Source organism: Peromyscus californicus, unplaced genomic scaffold (assembly GCF_007827085.1).
Source record: "Peromyscus californicus insignis strain IS unplaced genomic scaffold, ASM782708v3 Scaffold_17__1_contigs__length_78620276, whole genome shotgun sequence".
Lineage (NCBI taxonomy): Eukaryota > Metazoa > Chordata > Mammalia > Rodentia > Cricetidae > Peromyscus > Peromyscus californicus.
In genome coordinates, this window is record NW_026294469.1 from 75,499,942 (window position 1) to 75,506,843 (window position 6,902).

The window sequence follows — 6,902 nt, forward strand, 5'->3', positions numbered from 1 at the left end:
TAGTCTACTCCGTTCTATCGGGTCCTTGGATCTCAGGTCCACCAGACAAGATCTGCATAGGTCGGCCAAAAAGTCTACGACCAAGTAAAAATGCATTCCTTCTGTGTGCCTTTGCTGTTATGGAAAATGTAATAGAATATTATTTCACCTTGTTTTCTTAAGTCTTAAAAATCTAATTACATATTTCTCATCACAAAAAAACCAAAAAAAAAAAAAAAAAAAAAAAAAAGAAACACATATTTGACATGTTGGATACGCCAATTAGCCTGATGCCATCATCTCCCATGGTAAAACTAGATAATAGCATCACACTATACACAAATGAAGATATATGTTTGTAATTTATCAATAAAAGATAAAGCACACTCTAAAATTATTCTTGATTCTTTTTGGAAATATATCCATCTTTATATCAAATTAAATTTACAGTTAGCTAAAGAAAAATCAAAGAACTATAAGAAATATTCCTTTTCTTACCAAAATGTACTTGGAAATTTTGTGTTTGGTGTCACAGTATTTCAGGATGTTTTCTTTCGTTGTTGTTGTTGACTTTCACTTACAATATGGTCTACTGAGCCACAAAAGAATTTTCCCATTTTATCTCGTCTTTGAAACAGTGCTGAGGGTCATTTGCTGGTCAAAGGAAGCACTCCTTTAGTTACAGTGTTCAAAAGATGCTTGCTATCATTGAAAGCTTTTCTTGTAGAGTGCAAATGGCCCCAGAGTCAGCAATTTGCCAGCAATTCCTCTGCACAAAAGAGAAAAAGGTACTTCAAATGGGATGTGTGCGGAGGTGCATCTGATGGAAAATATGTCAGGCACCAAACTACTCTCCCTTTTCTTGTTATATAAGGTTGCCACTTTTAAGGCTATAAGGTTTTTAAGGTTATCAACAAATATTCCATTTATCTTGCTCAATGAGACATTAATTCTTTTTCTAAAATTATAATTGTCACCTAGGAGTTCAATGTTCAGCATGTCTTATGGTTGGATAAAAACAAAACATCCAATGATGTAGGAGCTCAAAGCATAGCAAGAAAAGAGTACATTTTACAGTATATTTTCTTCACCTAGGAATGCAATGTGTCTTGAACAGGAACACAGAATCTGACTTAGATGACGAATTGAGAAAAAATATAAATTTCACTCATTTTCTTGTATTTATTTTTTTAAAGATTCAGTTTATTATTAGTGATGTGTGTGTGTGTGTGTGTGTGTGTGTGTGTGTGTGTGTGTGTGTGTGTGTGTGTGCCCGCCCCTGGGAGCCAATCTGGAGTAGTTTGAGCTGTCAGACTTGCTGCTGGAAATCAAGACTGAGTCTTCTGGAAGAGCAGCAAAAATGTCTCCAGCCCCCATTACTGAGTATCTTTTAGTCAACAATATGTCTGCAAATATTTTTCTTATTCAAGAGACTTTGCTGGGACAGTTTGTTTTTCCTCGAGGTCTCACTTGTAAAATTCATTACTTTCTTTTATAAGCAAGGAGATAAAATCTTATCAGTGTGCTCAGGAAAGGGATGTAGGAGCATACCCTTGAAGAACATAACAACATTCCATGGAAGAACGTGCAGTAGACATGAGACATCAATCCAGTCTCAGGAACATGCCTGAAGTGCTGTCATGTGAAGAAACAGATTTACCTCTGCCAATTATGTTACTGACATTCAAGCATTATTCCCTAGCATCTTCATAAACCTTAGTAAAGAGGTGAACACTTCATGTACAGTTCTAGGAAACATCCCGAGTCACCATGACAGGAATGTGTTACACGCTGTTGTCAGTCAGTATCACTGGCATACTCATTGTTAGAGCAGGCTCATCAAACTAAAATGAATCAAATTTTGGTATCTACATGATTTTTTTATTTTATCATTTTTAACATAAATATATTTCTGTTCTTTTAAATTATTTGTTTTATGGGTCTGGAGTGATATCTTGGTGATTAAAAGCACATGCTGTTCTCTCAGAGGACCCAGGTTCAATCCCAGCACCCACATGTTTGTTAATATCTGTGACTCCAGTTCCTGAAGATCTCATTCCCTCTTCCGAATTTCATGGGCACTGAGCACACATATGATACACAGACATACATGCAAACAAAACACCCACACACATAAAATAAAATAAATCAATCTTTAAAAAGTTAAATATGTTTCACATATATTTGCAGGTTTGGGGTTCCTTTTACTTTAAACATTATGTTAATCAGGATCAGGATGTAGCCCAATGGCAAAGTGGTTAAACTAGAATAATAGTATCCTGGACTCTATCTTCTACACCAAAAGCACACAAAAAAGAAAAAGCCAATAATTCCATTTCAGATATTTTTATTAATTTAAAATATAATTTATTTTATTCTTAAAACATTTATTTTATGTTTTTTGATAATTATATACATGAATACTGTATTACTTCATTACCACCCTATGCTCTTTCCTTCCAAATCTTCCCATGAATTCAGGATCTCTTCTTTATTATTATTGTTAAACCATACATACATGCACACACCCTGCTGAATTCCTTTAGTATTGTGCATATGTGTGTAGAGCTGACCATTTAGAATTGGATAACCTATCAGGAAAGGTCTCTGGAGAAGACTGAAATCCTTTCTTCATGGCTATTAATTAACTGTAGCTCTTCATCTAAGAGTGGGGCCTTGTGAGATTTCTCCTATACACTTTGGATGTCAGCTGCTCTTGTCATTGCTCAAGTCTTGTTTCGACCACCATAATGTTATTTCATGGGTACAACTTATTGACATATATAGAAGACAAGCCTGCTACAATATCCAGTGTGGGGCAGGGCCAGCCATCCCAGGGCCATGAAGGGCAGAGCAGGCTCAGTGCAGTAGGGGTTCCAATGACCCCCATGCTAACACAGGTCATGGACATCACCACAGACCCCAGCTGCTGCAGAACCATGTACCAAGAAATGGCCCTCAGCAGTAGCTTGGGCCCAGATACCACCACAGTCCAGGTGGTAGCACAGGCCACTCAGATGAGCAGAGCCCCAGTGGTAGCATGGCTTCTGGGCACCAACATGGTCCCATGTGGCTGGCCAAATCTCGGGCATCATTATCTTGTTTCCTAACCAGGCAAAACTTGTTCTAAATAATTCATGGTATAAAGCATATGTTCTCATGAGCACTTCTAGTTGTATTGACAGCTTTACCCATCAGTTTACCACCCTGTGTTTCTGTCATGTGTCTGAAAATATAATAGGAAAATTGTCAGTGAGAGACTGAATGCAGGAAGTCTCAATGACTCTGCCCATTAACAATGATGCTTTGGATTATTCAGTTTCTGTGATATTTTCTGTTATATTGCTGCTCAGATGTGTAGGCTAATGTTTTTCCATTGCATTGGGAGTTCTTTCTCTCTCTCTCTCTCTCTCTCTCTCTCTCTCTCTCTCTCTCTCTCTCTCTCTCTCTCTCTTTTACTTAACAGTGTCTTTATCTGTAACTTTGCTACATTTACTTATTATTGATTCTCATAGTAGGGGGTGGGGATAGCTAGAGGACAGCTCTTTACAGCTGGTTAGTGCCTTCCACCAGGCACTTACTCAGGTTTTTGAACTTGGAATCAATTACATTTACCCTCTAAACCATATTCTATCCAATTTACATGTATTGTGAAAACCCCATGAATATTCAAATTCTTATGAGGTATTTTATTTCTGGTTAATTATTGGACATCTCCAGACATATGTAATTCAGAAAATTCCAATTCAGACTATTTAAAAATGATTTTTTATATATCCTAACATCAAGCCTTCTCTATTTTAACTTCTTTTCCTCAACTGTATCAACATCCAGTTAAGACTAGAAAACACTGAAATAACATCACTGAAATAACATTGTGTACTCTACTAATATCAACCTGTCCTTTCTATTGCTTCATCCAAACTGTGTCCTAATTTACATCTAACATTGGTGGTATCTCATAGTGGCTTTCTCTAGCCTAATATGGAGCATGAGCACTCTTCATTGAATTTCAGTATTTTCATAACATGTTCCCTATGGCTATCAAATAGAATATGACAATGACTTGGCTATGTCTTGTGGCTATTTGCTGCTGTTGCAGTCTTACTTTAGTGCTCTGCGCATCTACTTTTATGTCAGATAGAGTTCTGACTTGGAATCTGCTTTCATGTTACTAAAATGATTCAAATGAAAAGTAAATGTAAATTATCATTAAATTGGGTAAGCAAATACTTTTTTATTGATTATTATTCTTATTACAATGGCTTTGTAATATAACTTAAGATCTGTAATGGTAATCCCTCTGGCATTGATCATTTTTTTCAGGGTTGTATTAGCTATCTGGAGTCTTTTGTGCTTCTGTATGAATTTTTGAATAGTTTTTTTTTCCCTGTGAAGAATGAGATGAGGATTTTGGTTGGGACTGCATTGAGTCTGTAAATAGCTTTTGGAAGAATGGTTATTTTTCACAATTTTAATTCTGCTTATACATAGACATAGAATGTTTTCCCATTTTCCAATGTCTTCTCTTTCTGAAGATGCTGCAAGTTTTTATTGTAGAAGACATTAATTTCCTTAGTTAGGTTTATTCCTTGATAATTTTATTTTCTTTGACGCTATTGGGAATGAGATTGTGTTTATCATCTATTTCTCTATGTGTTTGTTTTGATGTATAGAAGAGCTATTTATTTGTGCAAATTAATTCTCTATTCTCACTTGGCTGAGTTTATTTCTAGGAGTTTTTTTCTTTTGGTAGAAATTTTGAAATCAGTAATGTATATTATTATCTATTTTCCAAATACAGATAGTTTGACTTATTTCCCTCTTTATATCCCTTTAATTTCCTTTTTGGTCTTACTGCTCCAGCTAGTACTTTGAGTATACAACTGTACAGGTTTGAGTATAATGGAATTCCCTGTCTAGTTCCTGACTTCAGGTTAATTGTTTCAAGCTTTTCTCCATTTAGGATGATGTGATGTTAGCTGTGAATTTCTCACATACAGCTTTTGTTGGGTTGAGGTATGATCAGCCTAGCCTCACATCTTCCAAGACTTTCATCATGAAGGCATGATAGATTTTTTTAAAGTCTATTTCTGCATCTATTGAGATGATTATGCAATTTTTATCTTTAAGATCATTTATACAATTTATTATATTTATTGACTTGCATATGTTTAACCAACCCTGCATCACAAGGATAAAGTCATCTTGGTTTTGGTGCTTAATCTCTTTTATGTGAGTCTTACTGCTTTCAAGTATTTAGTGAACATTTTTGAGTTTCTTAACAAAAGTAATGTGAAAAGAATTCCTGAATATAGCAGCAATCTTTAGAGTATGTATTATAATAAACCTGTAATTTATAAAACTAGGCATCATGGATGGCAGCTAAATGGAAAATTTTCACTTTTCCCTCATATTTTCTCTTTCATTAAAGAATTTCAAATAAATCCTAACATTCATGGATTCCTATGAGCTAGCATGAACTGTCAACATCATTTATTATCATCTGTTATAGGTAAACAGAAACATACAATGTTGCACATGGATTCAGCTCTGTGAAAACTTTGGAAAATTAGTCTGTTGGCTGTGAGTCCTTTGATGGAAAAGAGCTGCAACTGTGATCTCTGTTGCATGCCTTCTTAACTGATCCTCCAGGATGCTTGGAGTGGGGTAAGAATGGTTACTCATACGGATTGTTCTGACTAGCCAACTGGTGTGTGAAAAACTACTCACTCTCCCTTTGTATAATAAATGACGACCACAATTATTATACAACTGTCTGTCAAAGTGCATCCATAGCATCTTATCCTGCAGACAACCTCCAAGAAGTCATCCTTGGAATTGCAGAGGGCTGATGACACACTGACTGTGCTTAATGAGAGAGACCTCCCCAGAATCCAAGAGAAAGAACTTACTGTCAACACCAGCACTGCCAAAAGGAAAATAAATAATGGAAATTATGCCATTTAACTTTTATATCTCTACATTATAACCATTATTTAAAACTTAGTAAGAATTATGTAATGTTTCAAATGATATGTAAAATTCTATTTTTCTTTGTGTTGATAGTATCTGTAAAAGTGATTTATAGCATCTAAAATTAGTATTTATGCTATTGATAAAAACATCAACACTGTACCTTTAAATGACTTGATTGTATTTGGAGAGTTTTCCTCTATCTGGTCAACATATTTAAATGACTATTATGACATTAAGGAAATTACCAGACAATCTTTTAAAATTATTAGAATTATTAATTACTAGATGCTCAAGTTTGACCAGAAAGCTTATGTATGAAAGCATGTCCTCATTTTGCAATTATATTTTTTCTACTACAACACATATTTTTGTAAATAAGAACATTTACTTATGATAAAATGTACATAGTTAAATTATGTATATACTCATATTAAATGTGTTTCATCATAGTTTCATAATAGGACTGTTCAAATAAATTGTGCAAATTAAGTATCTATTTCAACCTTTGTCATGCTGGTTTAATATGAGTCTATATATTTTTCTAGCAACCAGCTTATATGCCTATTATCTTAGTTTTTGTCACAGTTAAATTCAGCCCACAGTTTTGCATTGATAAATCTCTCTTCCTATCAATATTTCATTCCCAGACTACTACAGTATAAAGCAATTACTTGGAAAATGCCCTTTTTTTCTGTTTCATAATCTTTTATGGAAGTTACTATTCCTACAGTCCTAAGTCACACACCATTATTAATAAATTTTCAGTTAATTATGAAGCAAGAGCTCAGAATCTCAACACTTAATATCAAAATTTAGACTTCAAAATTATCAACATCTTATATATACTTCAAGAGACAGTCTCACCCTTTGAGTCATAAATCATTTAACTAGTTGAGGGTCTGCTCTAAGGAAACAGGAACCCATTATAAGAAGGTAGATCTGTG